Source organism: Benincasa hispida, chromosome 2, assembly GCF_027475165.1.
Source record: "Benincasa hispida cultivar pf3 chromosome 2, pf3_genome.v1.1, whole genome shotgun sequence".
NCBI lineage: Eukaryota > Viridiplantae > Streptophyta > Magnoliopsida > Cucurbitales > Cucurbitaceae > Benincasa > Benincasa hispida.
In genome coordinates this window covers 50,816,956-50,839,650 of record NC_143479.1, presented here as the reverse complement: position 1 = coordinate 50,839,650, position 22,695 = coordinate 50,816,956, and the positions used below count along the sequence as shown (strand labels likewise).

The window sequence follows — 22,695 nt, the reverse complement described above, 5'->3', positions numbered from 1 at the left end:
AAAAGAGTTGGAATTCAAAGTAGAAGATCACGTATTTCTAAAGGTAGTACCAATAAAAGGCATTAAGTGTTTCGGACGAAAAGGCAAACTTAACCCCCGCTTTATTGGAACTTTTGAAATACTGGAGTGTGTTGGCCAAGTAGCTTATCGATTAGCGTTACCACCAATCCTTTCTACAATACATAATATTTTTCATGTATCGATGCTTCGAAAATACGTGTCTGACCTATCACATGTATTAAACTATGAACCCCTACAAATAAATTAAAACTTGGAATATGAAGAGACTCCAATCTACACTCTTGTAAGAGAGAAGAAGTCACTTGGTAAGTAGGAAATAAGTTTAGTAAAGGTTCTTTGGAGAAATTAGTAAGTAGAAGAAGTTACATGGGAACGAGAAGAAGAAATGATGACCAAATACCTTATCTATTTAAGAACCAAGAAACTTTCGAGGACGAAAGTTCTTAAGGGGGGAAGAATGTAACAACTCAAGTTCTATACCAACATTATAGGAAATTAGATAATGAATATTAATTAAGGTTCAAGATTAAATCTAGATATTAGTAAACAAGTTCTAAGTTTAAGCCACTAGGTTTAAAATTTGGCCTATAAATCTTATTGGTCACTAGATAAATAATAAATATAATATGTATTTAAAAATTATGGCACTATCCAAGTAAAAAAAAATCTAAAAAATAAAATAATGACAATATAAGAACATTTTGAAGAAAATAAATAATAATAATAATATGTAGAAGGTTTAAGATAATAATGATACATTTTTTTTTTTATAAAAAAAGAGATAAATATAAAAGAAAATAAGAATAAATAAATAAATATAAAATAAGATAAACATTAAAAAAAAGAAGATAAATATAAAAGAAGATAAACATAAAAAAAAAGAAAGATAAATATAAAATTATATATATAAATATATAAGGAGAGGTCGATTAAAACTTCCCTATAAATAGGGAAGTAGCGCACTTTGTTAACAAAAAAAAAAAAAACAAAACAAAAAAAAAATCAAAAGCATTTTAAAACCAAACCATAAGGAATAATTAGGATTGCAGTCAAGGTAAGTAGTTTATCTCACTTTCTTTTTAAGTGTCTTATGGTAGTGTACCTTTGATATGTTGCTTTATTATCTTCTTATTCTTGTTTTGCATTACATGTTTAAAACACGTTTCTCTACAAGGGACTCCATGCATTATGTTTGTTCACGCTTATGTTAAGATCAAGTTTTAATTAGATATAGGTTATGCTTCCAGAGCTAACAAGGCATGTATAGTTACACCCCTCTAGGCTCAATCTTACATTATGTTTATGCTAGGGACTAGCAGGGTATGTATGGTTGCACCCCTCTAGTCCAACCTTACATTATGCTAATGGTTGATGTTGGATGCGACTCTGGCCCTACTGACTGCATGACCTGCTAATCATCAGATGGTTTAGTTTTCGCTTAAGTTCTCATCTTCCTACCAGGGCGGAGGAACTTACGTTGGAAGCATAACCAACCACCTCATGTTATTATAAGTTTATGTTTTAGGTCCCAATCATATGTTTTCATGACATGTTCCACGTGACTGTGCATTTGGTCACTACCTTAAGTGAGAACTACTTACTGGGTATATTATATACTTATCCTATTTTATAGGCTTTATAGGTAAGGACACAGCGTAGGTGGCATGACTGGTATTTCTCAAGGGTCCAACCATCAAACTCACTATTTTTATCATATAGTCATTTTGTTCCACTACGCTAATGTTTAAGGATCCTAGTGTTTTTTAAAATAAACTTTTTATATAGTGTTGTACTTAATTAATAAAATTTTAGACATGTTCTTTTGAAATTTTTACCAAAACGCATCCTATGATATAAAAATCTAAGTATGCATGTCGTAGTGGTCGAATCTTTTTATGTAAGGATCCGGTCGTTACATGTTCTAATAAACAGAAGACAGAGATTAAGTTCCTTTTCATTTTACGTACATAATACACATTTTCAAACAAAATGTATGATTCTCTAAAAAAATAACTTGATATCTCCCACTGCTTCAGCCAAAATGAGTTCACCTATTCCCACCTTGGAAGTCATCTCGCTTCTCGTCTGTTGCTAGGAACTAGTTTCTTGAATGAAAGTGCAAATATGATTACGGGCATCTAAATCCAATATCCAGGTCAAATGAGACTTTCTACTATACATGTTTCTATTACAAGTAAATCAGATTTATCTTGGTTTGCCTTCTCAGCTTTCTTTTCTGCGAGATATTTAGGGCAATTTCGTTTCCAATGCCCATCCTCATTATAATGGCAACATTTTTCTTTTCCCACTTTCGTCTTGCTCTTTTTAGCAGGAGTCTTATTCTTCCCTTTTCCATTCTTCATTTGGATATTTTCATCTTTTGAAGGCTCAAACTTCTTTTAAGGTTTCATACCTGATGTAGATCCTTTCAGAAATTTCTTTTGGGTAACAACATTTGCTTCCAATTCTTTATTTTCCATTAAAGATTGACAAGTCTGGAGTTCATTTAAGAGAATTGTCAAATTGTAATCAATCTTATTCATCACAGAATTTGTGCAAAAGGTTGGGAAACTCTTCGGAAGAGATTCCATGATCATACTAACTTGACTCCTTTCGTCTATGGCAGCACCGTTCGCTTCTGCTACATTGAAGTGGACCATCATATCCAAGACTTGTTCCCTAACAAAACTCATTTCCTTCATGCGAGAATTGTAAACATATTTTATAACATCAGGTCGTACTAATGAGGACGACTGTCCAAACATCCCTTGTTATAGCTTCATGATCTCTCTAGCAGTGACCATCGTTTCATGCTTTTTAGTAAGCACATCAGATATGCTTGCTAAAATGTAGGCTCTTGATTTTTCATTAGCCCTGTCCCACTTGTCATAGGCATCTCGAACATTTCAGTTTGCATTTGAACTGAGAAGCGGAGGATATTCCTCCATTACAATGAACCTCAGGTCATCAACAACTAGTATCGTATTTATGTTTGATTTCCAGTCCAGTAACCCTCACCATTGAATTTATTGAAAGCTAAAAGTTGAATAATTGAGTTTGACATGCTAAAATATAAACAAAATCTACCACAAAAATTGCATCTACATCCAATTTTAGCAAAAGTAATAAAGTATCCAGATTTCTTTATTTATTTGCAACGATACTTTAATGAATCAGAATAGATGCTAACCAGGGGCAGTCAAATACTCCTTTACGGAAGTAAGACATTCTTGACTAAATACTACCTCCAGAATAACAATTTATCCCCATAGTAATTTAACTATCATTTTCAATCAAGAACTTACTATCGATTAGTAACTCTTGTAAGTGTGACCCTCCATTTTGAAATTTTATAGAACGGTATGGACATGCCCCGATTTGGAAGACAATGTTCAAGATGAAACTATGAAACCCTATTCATTTATGAAGTTTGAGTTGGTCTGAAACCTATGTTACAACCCTCCAAGGGGATAGCCGTAAAAAACAACTAGCTAATGTCGCCTAAAAACGACAGCAGACACAACATAAGGATCTCATGATTCAAACTAATGGAAGAGACCGAAGGATATGCTGAGACATTTCATGCACCCACTTACTTTAAACTACTTCCCATATTCAACTTGTTATTGACCCATGCAAACACTTTCCGAATGAAACAGTCGCAGTAAAAGCGACACGAAGTCGAGCATGGATCTCATGGTGTGAACTCTTAGGGATGCGAGAGCTAAAAATAATATATCACATATATTATTAATCTCTCACTAAAGCGTTCTAATTGTTTGGGTATATCCTTTTAGTTAGGTATATTCTGACTAAAAAATAATCATAAGTCTAGGTGGTTAATTCAAGTATAACGATTATATTAGGATTTTAACCTATGATATCTATGTGATAAAACCATTTTATTATCTCAAACAACTCATGCATGCTCATAAAATCAGGTTAACAAGGATCAATAATTCGCCTATAATCCCAGGTAGCAGATGTTCCGTAAACCATCAACTTAAATACCTCCAGCCTTAGACAAGATTATAGACCGATTTGAATTTGTAACCAAAGTTTTACAAGATAACGACCTATTTTAACTATTAAAATAAATTATTATTTTTTAACCCTAAGTGAGCATGCCACTTATCTTTGTTATAGATTTTAAATGTCTAATCCATTTTATAACTCTTTATAAAACTATAGACATACTATAACATACATCAAACATTTCATACATTAATATAACAATTATAGTAAAATTATGAAACCTTATATCATGCATACTATATATTATAACTGTTTATAACATACTTTTAATGCATGAAACATGATTTCCTATGGTGGGATTTTAAATCTACATAGCATACAATATGAACATACTAGATTTAATTTAACTACAACATACATCACATGCATATATAATTAAACACACACTGATATGGACTAATTTTGGCATCTAAAGCAAGTAAATAAGCTAATTATTACAATAATAATACAAAAACAGGTTCAAAATACTTATAGACCTGACTCGAACCGCACAAACCGGACCCCTAAAGCTCCAAAAATTTCTAAACCAGACCTCCAACTAGCCGAACCGGTCGAACCGGACCACCCCTGCGAATCGGCACCTCACACGCACATTCTGGGTTGGGATGAATAGCGTTGCAACACTCCATCCTAGCATTGCAAAGCCTCGGGATGAGGGAAAAAAGTGTTTGCAACGCTCTGTGTGCAGCATTGCAACGCTGCCTGGCAGTAGCATGATCTTTGAGAAAACTACAGCTGACCTGTCTTGCTTTTTTCTTCAATTACAACCTAATGACAACTCTATTGACTCTAACACATTTACAAACGCTTAATCACACATTAAGGCCCATAAACAAAGAATCAATTATAAAAATTACAACATAATTAAAGAAGAATCTAATGCCAAAATTGGAAAAATACCATATCAGCAACCATTTCATGCAACTTATGAAATTCACCTACCATACTCAAATTAACATTAATTGAGTGCTTAAATCATGCTCTGATACCAATTGATAGAGTAAGCATGCATAACATGGAAGCAAACAGAATCATTAAGCACTCTAATTCTATTAATTTGAGTAACAAGCATGCATATTCAGAGTTTTTATCATTAGGGTTTCAAGTCGAATACCTTTGATGATTTGTACAAAATCCTCGCAATCTCCATGAAATCCTTCTTCAATCTTTGCAGTAGACCTCCAAAAGAGTATTCTCTACTAATTTCAGGCCTTAGATTGAATGGTGGATCTTCAATTGCAAATGAATTTGGTATGGAATTTTGGAGAGTTAAGAGAAAATGGTTCCAGCCGTTTTTCTCCTCAAAATTTATTTTTCATCCATCTCAATCCAATTGATTTATATAGTATTTAATCAACTTAAACATGCAAAATAACTAATTGACATCGTGACACTTCAAAACCCACTAATTAGGTGTTAATTTTGTAGAAAAAGTGGGATAATCCCACATTACAATTTAAAATGATTTTTCAATTTCAATTTTATTTAATTTTAATTTTCTAAATAAAATAAAATTCAATTATGAAATTAAATTATAAATTGAAAATGATTTATTTTTAAATAATTAACTAAAAATGTTAATTAATTAAATTAATAAAAAATAATTTAATATCAAATATTAAATTAATAAAACACCTAACTCAAACATGAATCCTTATTCATGTAATCGATATTTAAATATTTTGAACTCTCCAGATCTATTTAATTTCAATAAATTTAAATGTTAATTATATCGAATTTAATTATCCAAACCCTAATTTGAATTTGAACATTTCAAATTCACTCAATATTCTAATCTAAGGTTTAATCCTATTACAAGCTAGTAGAGAGACCTAATGAACCTACATACCATGAGCTCCAACGATTTGAGATTAACTCATTGCACAGGATGCCCCCACTACTCATGTCATCATGTATACGAATTAGGATCACATCGTCTGTAGCACTTTACAACTCCTTGTAACAACTAGAGAGTGGGCCGCATCCAATAGTGTTACCAGAATAAGCCACCAACCTTATTCATATACTATAGACCATTTTGTCTATTTACTCGAACCTGATCCATTTTTATGTCTCCACATAAAGTTCAAGTACTCATTTAATAGTCATGGATCTTTTAGTTTATTGAATTTATTTCTAAAAAGAAATAAGCAATTCATATATTCAATAACAACTTATTGACTTTTCATAATAAGTTTAATGTTTACAAACCACGAGTTTTAGGACATAAAACCCAACAATGTTTATTATTCAATTATCTTGTATGAGATAATCTGACAAATTAGCTATGCATGTAGAATTGATTGCTTTGATTGACCCTAATGTGTAATCATTAGGTAGTCATCACCTAGAAGCAAGAATTAAGTAAGTTTGTGAAGTTAAATTGGGATTCCATTTAATAAGCATTACTTTCTAACTTAGATCATAATGCCTGTTGATTGATTGATTAGTTGAGAATTTTCGCTTTTCCTTTAATTAACTTGATTTTATGGACTTCCGGTTAGGATTCTAAACGAGTAGGCTAAGTTGTAATTTGAATTTCTCACATATCTTTTGAATAGTCTATAATAGAATTGAAAAGGAATGAAATAAACTAGAACTACCCAAGCTAAGTATTTTGTTAAATTGATATTTTTACAAATTATTTCTCATTGTGCAATTTGATTTTCGTGTAATTTAAATTTGCAATTTTCCCAACCCTTCACCCTGGTTACTTCTTACGAGTTTCATTTTTTGAGGAATCCAATTCGGTTCTTTGTGGTTCGATCCCAGACTTACCGCTTGTACTACTAGTTAGTATAAGTAGTTCGTTTGGTGTTTATAAATATTATTTGTGTAGCACGGGTTTACAGGAGATGGTGAGTCCGATGGCCTACCTGTTGGGTTATATGTCCTAAAACTTGCAATTTGTAAAGTTAGACATTTTCTATTATCATTAAAGATGTTATTCAATATTTCTTCAATAAAGTTGTTATTCAATATAAAAATTATACTTATAAAGTCTAAATCCAATAAACAAAGATTCATGACTATTATATGAATAATTGAACTTTATGTAGAGACATAAAGATGGATCAAGTTCGAGTAAATAGTCAAAACGGTATATAGTATATGAATAAGGTTTGATACCTTATTCTTGTAACACTATCGGATGCGCCTACTCTGTAGTCGTTACAATTTGTAACAAAGGTACTACAAACGAAGTGATCCTGATTCATTCATATATTGACATAAGGAGTGGGGGTGTCCTATGTAATGAGTTTGCATAAGATCAGACCAAGAAATAAGTCACTCTAATTTTATAATGCGGTTTACTATTTAAGACTGACTATTTCGCTTTCATGACCTAGGTAATTCGATCTTAATCATAAGCTAACTATGAACTCTTATTTATTCGGGATTATCCTTTGATTTGCATAGGTGAGGGTTGACTCAATAGCGCCGACTCAATAAGCCTCCCATTTTAGGGGTAAGACCAGGTAGATAGTTGGGGACATAAGGTGTAATATGAAATTCACGCCTACCCGATTCAAGAATAGAAGAAAGATTGTTCTCATAAGTATTGAATCTTGGTCTTGAACAAGGGGCCCAACCCTCTCTCATTAGCCTGAGAGGGATTCAATTTAGTGATTGGATCACAAACCAATTGTTCATTAGAGGATCAGTGGAACTTAAGGAGCAAGAAGTAATATCGGGGGTAAAACAACATATTGACCCAGTCGGTATTATGAACAACCTGTGAAGGGTCGACTTACTAATTATGGTTAAATCAAGTGGACACAAATATATCTATAGTGAGGAGAGTGCAACGATCGAGCTATAGTGGTGTGACTTGATAGTTAACGAATACTAATTAATTTGGTCTAAAGAGTTTTAGAAAATTAATCTTAAATCGTTGTAGCTCAGATCTGTAGTTCATAAGGTCTCTTTACTTGCTTGTAAAACATGAACACCTTGAATTAATAAATTGAGTGAATTTGGAATGATATCAATTTGAATTGTTCAAATTGAACTTCAATTTGAAAATTTTCAAATTGAAATTAGGGTTTGAATTTGAATAAGTTCAAATTCGGATTAGGGCTTGTATAATTATAATTGATATAATTAATGTTTAATTTATTGAAATTAAATAAAATTTGAGAGTTTATAATATTTAAATAATGATTTAAATATTAATTACATGAATAAAATTCATGATTAAAATTGGGTGTATGATTAATTTAATATTTGATATTATATTATTTATTTAATTAAATATGTTTAATTAATTAAAAAAATCAAATTAATTTTCAATTTAAGAAATTGAATTTTGATGTTTTAGATTTAATTAATTATGACTTAATTAAATCAAATTTTAGTTAATTTTGGTATTAATTAAAATTTGAAATTGAAAATACAAAAAAAAAAAAAATGAAAACTTTGTTTGAGTGGGTTTTTCCCACATTTACACCAAGTAGGAGGTGTTCCTCCCAAATTTACGCACAAACCCCACTTCTTCATAAATTTGCTGCTGGCATTGAGCTTAGTTTTGGTGGTTGCATGCACTTTGCAAATAAAATCTCTAAAATTGGAAATTGGTAGGGGGAAATTACTGAGTTCTTGAGAAGACCACTACAGAAATTCATCTTCACCAAAACCCACACAAATACCCTTCACAAATTCACACTAATTGGAGTTCTACCACTCAAATTCAAGACTGAGAATAGTAGAGAAGATCTTTTGGTGGCTCATTAGAGAATTGGAGTTGAAATCACGTGAAAAGCAGTTTGGATTTGGGAGAATTCATCAAAGGTATGTTCATAAGAAACCCTCTTCTGATTTTCTATAAAAGCATGCTTTTAGAACTCAAATTAAATGTAATTAGAGTGCTTATTGATTTTGTTTGCTTCCATTGCATGCTAGTATAATCCAACACTACCAACTGACAAACTTGCTTTTGTTGATCTCAGTGCCAAATATACTATTTTGTTCAAAATAGGGGATTGCCAATTGGTGTCCATCTTCACATCACTCTGGTTTATTAGTTTTCCTGGCTATGTTGCTATTTCAAATTGAAAAATTTTCTCCCTATGACTATGGGGTATTTGTCATCTTGCAATTATGGAGCCACTTTGGATCACAAGTTCTGAGATTGCCTACTGCTTATGCTCGATTGATTTGTGGGATTTTATTATCCCAAAAGCCTGATTTATTTACTGTGGATGAGCCTGTTGGTGCCAATCCAGGGTTGCTTAACTTCAACTACAAACTCTTTCAAGAGCATCATATTCCTGATATTGCCTCTTGATGGGGTGCCCATGCAAATGCACACATCAAATTATAATATAATAAAATGACTAAGAGACTAAGTATCGTCATCTGGGAATTTGGTTTGACTCTTTTAACTATTCAGAGATCTTTCTAATTTTATTTATGGGACCGGACTGTGATGAGAAACTAATTAATCTTATCCTAAAAAACAAGAAAAGATAACACCGGGGCGAAACTAGATAAAGACACGTTTTAGAGTATGATTTTGTTAAATGGATTAACCAAATTAATTATTTAGACCTTAGATTGATTTCATGCAAATTATAGACCTAGGAGTCTTATGTCCAGGTATCCTCTCTCGAGCTCAACCCTTTCGTAATAACTAACCATTATCCTAAATCTTTTCTATCACTTGATTAGTTACAACATTAAGTTTCTCCATCAACAATCTCTATTAATCTCCTATTACTCTAGTGCACATTTGATTAACAGTTTAACATACTAGATCTAACTCAACACCCTCTCTCTCGAGCAAGACATTAAGTAAAGAACATTCGAACAATGGCTAATTTTTCGCAAGCATTAAGAACAAGTATGCTAAAATAATTATGTAGAAATCAAATCCAAGAAATATCCAATCCAAATTAGTTTGAGCAATCCATAAAACTAGATCAAAATCCTAGAAATATAAATTAGTCACTCATGGTTACAACACAAACATAAACCATTCATGAAGTTTCCAAACAAAAGGAACAGAAAATTAAAGGGGGAAGAAGATGCAAGCCGTGTTCATGACTCTCGTCCTCGAATCCGGAATCACAACCCATGGAACTCTTCGAATCTTCTATCCTTTATCAGCTTTTCATCATGTTTAAGTGTTTAGGGTAAATTTGTTGAAACTAAGTGTTTAAGTGTCTTCTTAATAATTGGTTCACATATGTGGATAACAAGGTACATAAAAATTATATTTGAACTATTTAATAAACATATTTTGATGCTATTCGTAATATATAATTATTTATTTATCAATTTGAAACAGAAAAATTTTAAGAAACTTAATGAAGTTTGCTATAAAACCTAAATTTTATTTCATATTTTTTATATGCAGTGAGTTAAATGAATTCAACGAATATCAGGATGTCAAGTTTGTTTTTTTCTTTAAAAAAAAAAAGAAAAAAAGAAAAAACAGAGAGAGAGAGAGTTTGTTTTCTAAAACCTTTTCCTTAATTCAATATAATTGAATAGTTTAAATTATGGAAACAACATTTATATTTATATTGTTTTTATAAAGCTAGTTTAATATTCAATTCCAAAATTTCAATAACTTTTCTAAAGCTAAACTACAATTTCTTTTTTTTTTTCTTTTTAAAAAAAGGCTTCTGATTTTGAAAATGTTATTAAAATGTGTCAATCTTCTATATTAATTTTTAGTAATTTTTTTTACTATTGTTGCAACTACCCCAAAACAAAATGTAGTCAAGCCGATAGTGTTGTATATCAAAAAAATAAAAAAATAAAAATAAAAATAAAGAGGCCAATAAGAGAATAAAACAGGCTTGGTTTTCGGGGTTTTAAGCTCACGGATTTTTCCTCTGTTTTGAATTGCCAAATGTAGATAGTAAAACATGTTTTTGCTTTTGTTATGTGTGGTCATAATCAAGAAAGGAATAGACGTTTATAAAATATTTATGTTCCTTTTTTTTATTAAGTATAAGTCCATAGTACACCATTTGTTGTGTTGTCATATTTAATTTGCAGCCTTTTCTCATGAAAATGAAAGGAACTTGCTAATATTAATATGTCCATTGCATCTTAACTTTGTCTTTTTCCCCCAAAAAATCCAAATTTATTGGAACAAAGTTTCTTACGATTCCTATCTTTATGCATCTCATCAAATTATCCAATCACAATTTGTCATGTGACAAATTTTTCTTACTTCTTTTTAGAATCTATATTTTAATTTTTTTTTCAGGTATGTGATGAGAGTGGGATGCATAGATATAGATGATACCTAGGATGCACCTAGATATTACTCTTTTTATATTTAATAAATTCAATATGAATATATATGTTTGGGATATGTTTTTTTTTAATTAATATTGTGATCCAAATAATAAAAATTAGAAATAATAGTTGTTTTGTGTATATTGAAACGCACCTAAAATTTACGTTTATAACCTTAGGTTTAGGATCGTTTTTAATATGATCTTGTTAGATTTGATGTGTTTGCCAATAAATTTCAGGCTTATCTTTGACAAGGAGATTCAATGTTAAAATGAGCTAAAAAATAAAAATATGCTTAAGAAAGTCAATCCTGAGCTATGGATTGAAAGAAGGGAAGAAAAGAGGAGAAAAATAGGAAGTTACTAGAAAATAGGGAAGCATCGCGACGTTGCATCTCGACGCTCAAACTCGAGAGGTCATAAAGATGGAACCAATGCAGTGCAATAGTGCTGCACTGCAGCAGAAACAGAAAAGGGGAGATGTTCACACAATGATAGGCCACGACGCTAGTGTAAATTAGAAAAGAAATATTTGTTCTATTGAAATATATATACAAAGTTATTTTAAGATTCGTCGTTTAACTTTGTTTGTTTCAAATATATATAAAGTTATTTCAAACAAACATGGATTATTCCAAATGCATTTAGAACAAGTACAAATTTAATATTGATATATAATATATACTCCATCTTTTAACTTTAATATAGTTTATATTGGGATATATATTCTACATACCTTGTCATATACACACTTGAGTTATTTTGCAATATATATATATATATACACACATACATATTTCAGATTTTGATTTAAAATTTAGAGCCCTCAATTTTGGTGGACTACATTTAATGTAGATGTAGAAAATAACAAGGTTTTTAAGTGGGTTTTATTGGGTTTTTGAAAAATTAAAGACCCAATGATATTATCGTAATTATTGAGCAATGGCAAACTTGTAATTTTTTCTTCTTCTCCAAAATTTGGGCCTTTTTCGTGAGTCTCTTTTTTTTCTGAAAAAAAAAGGCTGCAGCCGTCCAAGGAGAGTTGAACTGACGCAGAGAGCCGCCTAGGACACTAATCGGAGGTCGCCGGTGGAAGTAGATCACGATTGATTGATGAGCGTGGTGCTTGCAGATCAGCGGGCAGCGTGGGAGGTTTCCGTCAGGCGGTTCGGTCTTGGAAGTTCACGGTGTGGGCGGCGGTTCGGGCTGTCGCGGTCCGGTCTGAGAGGTTAGCCGATCTGAGTAGCAGGCAATCCGATTTCGCCGTGGAGGCTGAGTCCGACAGCGGTTGTCAATCGTGAGAGAGAGGCGCGGGTCTGTTCGCCGATCAGAGGCAGGTAGCATATTGTTTTGGGCTGTTTTTGCAGCGGGTTGTTCTCAATTTTCAGAGACGACATCGTGTGCAGATCTCTCAATATCAGTGGATACAAAAATTATAGATTGGTGATTTCGTTGATTATCTGTAATTTGTAAAATTCTTTTATTGCTCATTAATAAATTAATTCAAGCGGATTCTCAAGGTGGATGTAGACCAAACTGATCGAACCACTATATATCTTGGTGTTCTTTACTGGTTTTATTTCTGCTGATTGTTTGCGTTCTGTTTGGCCATCTAAGTTAGGTTCAGAAACTCTCTCAAGTGCATGCTCCTGAATGAACCATGCTCACTAGAATCCTCGGTGCCGAACAAAGATGGAGCCATGCTCCTGAATTAACCATGCTCAATAGAATCCTCGGTGCCGAACAAACTATCTTGACAATGGTATGAGGCTTTGCTTTTGGTTACAAATCTTGGTTTTCATTTGTTTTCATTTTTTATGTATATTGCATTTGACCACATTTATTTAAAATTGTGAATTTCGACACATTTATCGTTACCATTATCGTTACCTCTTAGAGTTAAACCGTAATGGTAACAGAATGGTAACAATAAATGCGTCAAAATTCACATTTTTTTCCTCTAGAATAGTAACGATAATGGTAACCATAACAGTAATGGTAACGATATGACGTAATTGGATTGAACACACTCCGCTTGTCAATCAGTTTACCTTGCTTTTTATTACAAATTTGGAAGTGGCCCCATGTGTCTGTATGGATGCAGAACACAAGTAAACAATACGAAAGATAATCAAATGGGACACACTTTTCAAATTACCATTGATTTGTTACCTTTAGACTAGGTAAATGTAACTTTATTCCCAAACAAACAAACTTAAAGCTCAAACGTAACAAATAAATTTAAATTAAATATATTCTTCATCGTACTGGACAATGATTTACTCTAAACTAAGGTTTAGGAATTAAAGTTCGACTCGTTTGGTAGACAATTTAAAAAATGGATTCAATAAAAATAGATTTTTATTTTTTGATATAATTCATTTTTAAATTATAAAATTATTTGTAGTTACCCACTAAAGAAACTATTACTAATTAATTTATCAACATATTTTATTTTTAAATTTCTATATAATTATTATTTGACAATATAATAAAAATTTAATTGAGTTCCTAACCTGAAATGCTATCATCTATTAATGTTCTAAAACCATTTTCATATGATTTTAAAATTTTAAGTTCAAAATATAGAAACAATAAAAACTTAAAAATGTTAATATTTAGAATTTGATATTATTTAGACCACAGAATCCAACCATTTTACATCTCTTCCAAATGCATGTTGGTTGAGTTCACTAAATTACTTGAAATAATGATAGTAGCTCACAGCTAGTTTAGCATCCCATTCCAACAAAAAGTTTACATTATTTCTAACTGTTAATTAGTTACATGTATTGGTCTTTGATTTTTCTTGAGTTGCATTAATTTATTAGTAGAATTCATGTTTACTATGCATCTATGCAAAAAAAAAAACAAAAAAACAAAATCAATCTTAGAATAAATCAAGAGCCAATCTTCGAGATCTATTTGGTAACCTTTTTGTTTTTCTTTTTTTTTTTCCTGTTTAGTTTCTGATTTTTCAAGAGACATACTTGTTTGATAACCATTTTTTTATTCTAGATTTTTTTTTTTTAAATGTTACTTAAAAACTACACAAACTAGTTTTTCCGGTTTCATTTAGGTTTTTATTTATACAAAAATTATAAGCAGGTTTTTTATTTTTTCAAATTTTATTTGTTTACATGATATTTTAATTCGTTTCTTTACTTTACTATATTTATTTTATATAGGGTGGAGTGGAGAAGATTTGAATCTCTAATCTCTAGATCGATAGTACAAACTTTATGGACAATCGAACTATACTTATTTCGACTGTTATTTTTGTAATATATATACTTTAATTGAGCTGAAATTGATTTGACATCATTTCGGGTAATGGTCCCGAGCGAGAGAACGTTGTAGATCGAAATTTGACAACATTTGAAATGATAGAAATATTTTCATTATTCTTGACAATTTTGCAATGAGATTGGGTTATATTAGATTATAAATATTTTAATCATTTCTTTTTAATACATTGGACACACATTATGGAGTTTTATATAATTATATAACTAAATTATATTTAAGTCTAAAAACTATTTTCAGCATTATTTTTGGTCAAAAACAATATCATCTCATGCAAACCTATTTGGTTATAATCTCTTGGAACTAAATGAAAAAGCAACATTAGGTAGAGTCATGATCAGCTTTTATTATTAATCTAATTATCGCACAATAATTTAATGATGATCCAATGTTATAGGTCTAATTAAACATACAATCTTTCAAATTGAACATTTAACTTAACATGCATCAATGATCAATCAATGTAGTAGAAGAAGAATAATATTGAAAAACACTCCACTTGACAACATCCATAAAAACACTAAAACTAACTTAAATTCATGAATAAGTTCATCAACCACCTAAATCTTAAATATTTAGCCACTCATCAATATTACTAACATACTTATACATTTTAACAACTATGCAAAGAGTAAAAAGTAAGAAGAATAGGGAAACACTACTCTCAACATGAATCTCATTGATGGACAATGTCGGGAAGTCCTTGATTTGCACCTCGATATCAATGAACGACTTCCAATCAATCCCCTCACTCTCGCACATTTTTTTGCAGTCTAAACACTCTCTAGGATCCAAAATTCAATGTATAAGATGGTTGCAAAACCATAGGATTAATAGAGAGAATATTCCCAAAATAGGAAGATTTCAAATAATACAAACTGGCATCGCGACGCCACTTTATACGACGTTGAGCTGTAGCAGGTTTGTGCAGACAAGGATTTCGTGGAATCATAATGTCGTGCCGCCACCCAGAATTGTGTTCTCGGGTTGAGGCGTCGCGGTGTCCCTTTTTGGCTATTTTAAAGATTTTGCCTTCTTGACTTTATTGAGTAAAATTGGTATCTTTTCACTCTCTTAAACTCCAAGTCTCATTCTTTTTTTCAAATCCTAAAATTCATTAGTAAATCACATCAAATCTAACAATATCGAGTAAAAAAAAAAAAAAACTCTAAATAAAAGATAAATAAAGTACTTCTCGCGTGCTTTTCAATGATGGTTCGTAATGTTATACTAATGGAAAAGAGAGAGTATATCTGTCTATTGAAAAAAAAATGGTGTGCATAAAGAAACGAATGGATCAAAAAAATATCAAAAGAAAGAGAGATTAAAAAAAGAAAATTTTAATGTGTATTCATGACTAGGGGTAAAAAGACTTGTATTTTCCTGTGATCAGTTGAAAGACCAATCGAGCCAACGTTCTGGGTATCGTTCCGAATGTGCGAAAGCTAATGCCCATAAGTAAAAGAAATGCAAGTTTAGTCTCAACCTAGAGTTTTATTTTAGGCACCTTAGTTGATATATTGTTCGTCTTAATTGTTTTGGTGCTTGAGATACAGTAAAGAGAAAATGAATTGAGGGTCGTATAAAGTTTTTCCAAGTTCAGATGAAGGACTTTGCTTTTACACTTGCATGGATGAATAACTTAAGAATGTTTTTAAAATTGTCTCATTATGAAGTATGCTTGTGTGATTTTCTTGCTTGCGAACAATGTCTTTAAATGCATTGAGACCAAAGTTGTGATTTTTGCAGCTGAGCAAATATTTTATTTTTATTTATGTTTTTGCCTTGTTCAAAGACAATCGGATCAACAATTATGTTCAAGGTGATTTGATAGCACTTAAATTGTGTTTTTTTGTTCAGCTTAACTTAGGATTGTTATGCTATTTAATGTGTTAAATTGATTATTTTATAGATATCAAACAGTTTAGAGATAAAATTGAGCGTTAGAAAAAAAATAGTTAAAAAAATGGATCAATTCGAAGTCCTAACTTAGTAGCTTACTTAAAAAAAAATAGTTTAACAATTTGTTCTAATTACAGTAGACAAATTTCTTACCTTAAGATGCTTGCATTTGAGTGTATTATCTTAGTTATGGAAGGTAATTATTCCATAAGTTTTTCATTAGCTATTATATATCTTTCCCTATGTATAATTTCCTTATCAAGCCTTTTTGTTCTTCGCGAATCCGAGATAAAATCTTGGCTTTGAACACATTGTAAAATATCGAACTCGATTGAACATCAAAGAATTTTAAATGTATTTTAGATTTATCTTATTCCTAGCCATTATTTTCAATATATAATAATCTTGCATGAATCTTCGAGTAGCACATATCAAAGCATGCTTGTATGCAAATTGATTGGTTTAATTTAAGCATGAAATTGATTAGTAACTTAGGCTACAAAAGTCTAATCGTCTTAGTGAAATTTCCTACGCTTAATGCGAATGTGAGATTTTATGGACGCCATCGAATTCAATTAATTGAATATTTAGTTTAATTAAACATTTCATTAATCAATTAGGCCGTTTGTGACTGTAACTATGGGAAATAGGCTAAATACATTAATTAACAAGTAAAATCTTTTGTGTTCTATGATCAATCAATCAAATGGGTGATTTTGTTGATTTTTTAGGTTAGACTTTTTCATATTAAGTATCCCATTTACAATTATTGTTGTATATATTTTTGCTATTTATTTTTCCTTGTTTAAATTCATTAACAAACAATCACAACAAACTGCCATATTGTGGATGGACTTGACCAACCATTACTATAGTTTTAGTTTGAGTCTGGAGTTTACAAACTTTATTTGATAAGACGAGAGAGGATTTCGATACTTAGGCTTGTCAATACATTCAACAAATTAATAGAGTTCAAGGAATATTTATTTTTATTAACGTCCAACAACACTAAAGATATGAAAGTAAAAGTTTTGTTGCTGCCAATTTATTCAGTAGCTTCTTCTTGTAGTTCTGAAGGTGGCAGCAATAACAAAACAACATTACAATATGATAGAGCAAATAGCATATTGAGGATTTGTGAATGATATCATTTGCTTAGGAATTTGCGGACTCAATGTGCTGATAGTTTTAAGCTTCTCTTCAAACTTTGTTTGTAATCGACAAAGATGATACCAAAGTCAAAGTATCCTGTAATACAAAGTTTAACTAATGAATAAGATAATTGAATATGATTATATACACATATATAAATAAAGTGATGTATTAAAAAGTAAAACTTCATTTATTACCATTTTCGGTGATGTAGATGATTGGACTTTTATAATGTTGTTTTACATGTAGCAATATATAATTAATTGAAGTGATTAAGTGCATATATACCTGTTAGATGGGCCTGTAAATCAGTTAAGGGGCTAAGTTTATCATTAGGTACTTGAGGATTATCTTGGGCATATTCAGCTGTATAGTAGTTTAATCCAATAAAATCATAGGAATTGAAGATCATATTGCTTTCTTCCTTTGTGAATTTGGGCAATCTCTCCTTCACAAGTCTTTTCATAACAGGTGGATAATCTCCATATACAATTGGATGCATAAACCTACCAAACATGTTAAATAATCACCATCTAACACAAAATTTAGTTATATCAACCATTTAACAACTAACATAAGCGAGTTTGATATAGATAAATCAATTTACGTACCAACCAAGAGAAAAATCAAGAGCTCTACTTGTAGTGTCTTTGTCAGCCTTACTATCTGAATATGGGACGTTCCAACTCGAATACACTACAGGACCAATCTCACCTCTTTGCTTTGCCTACAAATCCCATATGCTTTCAAATATGTCAAACTTTCATTTTCATTTAATAACTTACACATAACAATTTAAGATAGTAGTTTTGTTTTAAAAATATTTAGGCAACATCATCTTCATTTTAAAGAAAACATTTAGTCTCGAGGGACAACCTGATATTTAGTCTTGTAAACCTTGAAAGCAACCGCATGAGCAAGAATTTGGTGATGACCAACAATATATGGTTCAGTTCCAGAATATTCAGGGAGAGCACCTACCTGGTGTAAATTCTCCTAACGCGTAACTCTTTGTAGTGAAGATGTATTGTTCATTAAAAGTCATCCAATGCTTCACTCTATCTCCAAACTTTTTGAAACACAACTCAGCATAGTCTCGAAAATCATTTCTACAACTAATTTTTCACAAATGAATATATATATATATATATATATATATATATATATATATATATATATATATTTCTCTGCTTCTTTTTTTTTAAAAAAAAAAAAAAAAAACTTTCTAAAACTAATTTAGTCGAAAATTTAAACTAAAAACTAGCATTTGAATATTTTATTTTTGAAATTGTGCAAAGGTAACTTACACAATTTGACGGTTCATGAAACCATGATACTCATCTTGTAAAGCTTGAGGAAGATCCCAATGGAAAAGTGTAACATAAGGTTGGATACCTAAAAATTGAAATTTTGAATATTTATTAAATTACAATTATAAGGTTTGTTGGCTAATTATAGTTACAACCAATGAGATTATATAAATAAAATATTAGCATAATACCAACCACGTGAAAGGAGTTCGTTGATGAGGTGGTTGTAGTATATGATTCCTTCCTTGTTTATACCACCACGAAGTTTTCCCTCTGTATTTACAAAAGAAGCAAAAAAATCTATTAAAATATAGGAAGATTAAATTAACATGTTAATAATGTAATCAAATTAAATTCATGTATCTAACTATTCAAAAGATAAAGATTGTCCAAAATTATTCAAGAGTTTTCCCTTTATCCTTGCACCTTCCCTATTTGAATTTTGATTGTAGTTTTTTTAAAGGTAAAGTTTGGATGTCTCTCAGAAATTTGAATATTAATGGACGTATCAATTAACTTGGAGGCAAAGACAAGTATAAGATGATCGAAGAATATGACAATTTGGATCAATTCTAATACATTCTAAATGGAAAAACAATAAGATATTTGATAATTTTGATGTTTGAATTTCTTACTAGGCAATATTCGAGACCAAGAGAATTCATAGGCATCAAAGCTGTTGGAAATGGACCAAAGTCCCGATAAGAGGAGGATCATGGGTATATAAGTGAGGGTGACTATCTCCATTAGTACAAGGCCTTTTGGGGTGAAAAACAAAGCCATGTGGACAATATCATACCATTGTTGAGATTAGTCTATGTATGTACATAACAATATAGACTTATTAGATAAAAATAACTTAAGAGTGGTGTGTGAGGTAAAAATCTGAATATATATGGCCTTTAGAACAATTTATTTGTTGGTGTTTCTTTTGAAGAGGTTTTGAATTAGAACACCACTTCATTTTTTATTTTTAATATATGGGAGAAGAAGACTAAAGAGAAAAATAAAGGAGGAAGAGGAAGGAAAAAAATATATAACTTTAGGATGGAAAAGATAAGTAAGGGAATGACAAGTAAAAGAAGATGATAAAGTATCAAAGATATATCCTTTTTTAATTTTAAAAAAATGATAAAATATATTTTTGTTTCAAAACTTCAAAATAGGGTTAGTTGCATAAATAGAATTTAAGCCCAAAATAATAGAATATGTAGTACAAGGATAAAATAATTGCATATATAGATCAAAAAATGGTAAAATACTAAAAAACCTATGCCTAACCACCATTTTGTTGGCTTCTTCCCGATTTTCTCAAATTAAAAGCTATTACTGATAGAAGCTATCAGTGGTCCACTAATAGCTACTATTAGCTGCTTTCACTGATAGCTTCTATCAATTGCTATCGATGATAGTTGCTATCGGTGATAGCTTTCAATTTTAGAAAAATTATTACAATCTTGAAATATTAGCTTTTAATTTGCCATCAGTTATTAGTAGCTATCATTGATTCACTTTCATCAATTAGAATCAATGTTGAAATATTACTACTTAAGGCTATCAGTGGTTATCAATGATAAATTTATAAGTAGTGATCAATTTTGAAAGAAGACCAACAACTTTGATTACCATAGTAGTCATCACTAATAATCTTTTTTATTATGGCTATCACTGATAGCAGCTATCAGCCGTTATCACCGATAGACTTTCATAAATTAGAATCAACCTTGAAATATTAACACTTAAGGCTATCAATGATAGACTTCTATAATTGGTTATCACCTTTGAAAGAAACTCAATATATAGATATCACCTAAGTTTTATCACCAATATCACTAACATCACTCATATTGTGGTTATCAGAGATAGCTTCTTTCACTGATAACATCACTAATAAGATGTTATCAATGATCTCACTGATATCATGCTATCAGTGATAGTTCTCTATCACCGATAATGTACTATCAGTGGTAGCTTCTATCACCGATAACGTGCTATCGGGTAGCTTCTATCATCGATAACATGCTATTAGTATTAGCTTATATCACTGGTAACATGTTATCAGTAGTAGCTTCTATCAATCATAGCCACTGAACATCTTTTTGCCCCTTTTTTGTTCTTCTCAAACATTTATAAGTCCCTTTTCTTTTCGATGATAGCTTCTACAACAAATAAACATGCTATTAGTGATAACTTCTAGGCATTCCATTTACATTTTAGTTCGAGATTCAACTTATTAATTAAATTCACTAAGTTGGCTATCAATGATAGATTTCTATAAGTGGCTATTAACTACGAAAATATAATTAAAGATTAAGCTATGAATGATAGAAAATATTAGTGGCTTTCACTGATAGACTTTCATTTGCTATTTATATTTATTATTTGTTATAATAATCAAACTTGATGATTGGCTTGTTGGTGTTAGGTCACTTATGGATTGAGTACTTTCAAATCCTGCTTACGGAACTCAGCCTATAAGCAAAAACTGAAGAAAGAAAAGAAAATTAAAATAAAAAAAAAAAAAAAGAAAGGAAAAAAAAAAAAAGAAAGAAAAATAAAAAGTAAAGGAAAGATAAAGAAAGGGAAAGAGAAGAAAATGAAGGAAAATAAAAAAATAAATGAAAGAAGTAAAAATTGGATAAATGAAAGAATAAAAAAAAAAGGAAGAAACAAAAACTGAGAAAGAAATAAAATGAAAAAATTAAAAAGGAGGGAAGAAAGCAAAAATCAAAGAAGAAAAAGAAAATAAAAAGACTAAAAAAAGTGTACGGAGGGTGAAATTATTATATTTAAAAACAATTTTTAATATTATTATAATTATTTAAAAAAAAAAAAGTTGTTTAGATTGCGTCTAGATTTTTATCTCTGGACATCCCACCAACCTTGTAGCGATGATATTGATCAACAGCCACATCTCCATTACTGCGATCATCAATTCTTTCTGCAATATCACCAAAACAACTATGCAATAAGTTACTGTTTCTCTCTTTTTATGTAACTCTTTACGAGAAAGAGAGAGTGAAACCTGGATGATTATGAGTGTAGGTATCCCAAATACTTGGTCCTCTCCCATACATAAAAGCAGTACCTTCCAACTGCATATATCAATAAAAATGAGATGATGAATACAATAAGGTTGTTTCACCTGGTAAGCAGATGAAGCATTGCCAAAAGCAAAGCCTTTAGGAAAATCGCTTCGTGTTAGATTATCAAATTCAATAGGCTTTGGTTCAACTCTGGCCTCCGAAGTTACCACAAGGATTATAAGAACCAAAAAGCCAAGGAACAAAACACTTGACATATTTTTGAAACCCATCACTGAGTTTATGGTTTGGATGTTGAGACTTTGAACCTCTAAGTGGCTTTATATATAGGGAGGATGGTAAGGAAAATCAGTACTCTTACTTCCTTTTGAAAAACATTAGGTTTTTTTAGTGTGATGTAGAGATTGTAAGCTTATCTTTAATATTTTAATTGGGTGGTTCAATAAAACCGTTTTAATAACAACGTTCATATTTTTGGGTGTCTCTGTTGTTTTTCGTTTAGAAAATTACAAGTGTTTAGAGATGGTTCGGGTTTGTTTTGGAAACTACAAAAATCAAGGTTTCTTTGGTAACTATTTGGTTTTTTGTTTTTAGTTTTTCACATTAAGTCTATAAACACCATTTCGACTTCTAAATTTATTGCTTTCTTATTTACTTTCTTACGATTGTCTT

General features: G+C 30.8%; 1 pseudogene; it reads right to left on the bottom strand.

The window, feature by feature from the left end:
- LOC120072106 (cyanogenic beta-glucosidase-like) overlaps positions 1-22,295 on the bottom strand; it is a 91,017-nt pseudogene extending 68,722 nt beyond the window's left edge.
- Between the last annotated feature and the right edge of the window lie 400 nt (positions 22,296-22,695).